Source organism: Nylanderia fulva, unplaced genomic scaffold, assembly GCF_048542155.1.
Source record: "Nylanderia fulva isolate GAGA-0341 unplaced genomic scaffold, ASM4854215v1 Scaffold101, whole genome shotgun sequence".
Lineage (NCBI taxonomy): Eukaryota > Metazoa > Arthropoda > Insecta > Hymenoptera > Formicidae > Nylanderia > Nylanderia fulva.
In genome coordinates this window covers 406,648-407,972 of record NW_028189204.1, presented here as the reverse complement: position 1 = coordinate 407,972, position 1,325 = coordinate 406,648, and the positions used below count along the sequence as shown (strand labels likewise).

At 25.5% G+C, this 1,325-nt stretch overlaps 1 non-coding gene across 1 annotated transcript; it reads left to right on the top strand.

Annotated features, from left to right (window-relative positions):
• Positions 1-1,251: 1,251 nt before the first annotated feature.
• On the top strand, positions 1,252-1,325 carry TRNAS-AGA (transfer RNA serine (anticodon AGA)). Its single transcript has one exon. It is a non-coding gene; the product is annotated as a tRNA-Ser (tRNA).

Sequence of the window (1,325 nt, the reverse complement as noted above, 5' to 3'; positions counted from 1 at the left end):
ATATATATATAAATGTTTTATTTATATAGTTAAAGAAAATATGTGCAAATAAGCCTACTGTGAATAAGATTACAGTGGTAGATAAAAAGAGAAGAAAAATAAAGCGGAGAGAAAGAAGAGCGTTTTACTTAAAGTCTAAGAAGACAAAAAATAAACTAAAAAAAGAAGAGGAAAAAGAAGAGGAAAAATAAGGAGAAAAAAAACGAAAAATATAATATTTAATTAATAATAATTTATAAAATAAATTGTTAAGTATATAATGCAGTGTTTAACTTGTATACTTGAATAACTTTTAAATTATATTTTGCATAAAAAATTGTTTGATTTGGAAAAAATTACTACATAATTTTTTTTTATTTTGTAACTGAAAAAGTTTTTTTTGTAACTGAAAAAGTTTCAAAAATTCAGCTTTGTTTTTTTTTAAATGTAGAAGCTATTTTAATTTTTTTTTATGTAAATCGATTATTTATTTTTCGTAATATTTTGAAAAAGTATAAAGGTTAAAAAAATAGAAATTAGATGGTATAAATATATATATATATATATATATATATATATATATATATATATATATATATATATTAAATTCTTTAGTTTATCGTAATTTCACATATTAGATGTATTTGCAAAAGTTTTAGTTTTTTTTTCTAATTATCTTTTATTCATATATATGCATTACAAATCATTTTTCAAAATATTTTCTCTTATTTTCTATAACTTTTGTTATCTTTCTGGCAAGTTTCAGATTATGTTGCAAAAAAAGATATTGATTTAAAAACAATAAAATTATGAAGTCATTTTCGTATCCCTGTTAAATTTTTCAAATGCTGTCCAGCTAAAACATGCTGCATCAACTGAAATAAATGTTAACTCGAAGAAACTCAGAAATAAATATTTTTATCGGCTCTTAATATAAATAATATAAATATGATGTTTTCTAAGTCGGACAATAGAGCCAAAGAACGAAAAATTAATTCTTTGGAACTGTATCTCAATTTGAGATCCCAAAGTTCCATATATAAATTAATCTCGAAACTTACATATGGAGAAATAGGCGCAAAAAATATAGGTCCGAAAAGTCGCTGAATCGGGAATCGAACCCGCGTCTTTCACTTTCCGGGCGACGGCTCTTATCACTACTGAGAGCCGATAAAAATATTCATTTCTGAGTTTATTCACACCTTGGCCTAACCACGGCGTTATTTACTAACATCTACTAAAAAGGTAAATGAAAAATATAGGATCGAAAGGGTCTGAATAGCTTAGTGGTAAGAGCAGTCGCCCAGAAAGTGAAAGACGCGGGTTCGATTCCCGCTTCAGCGACT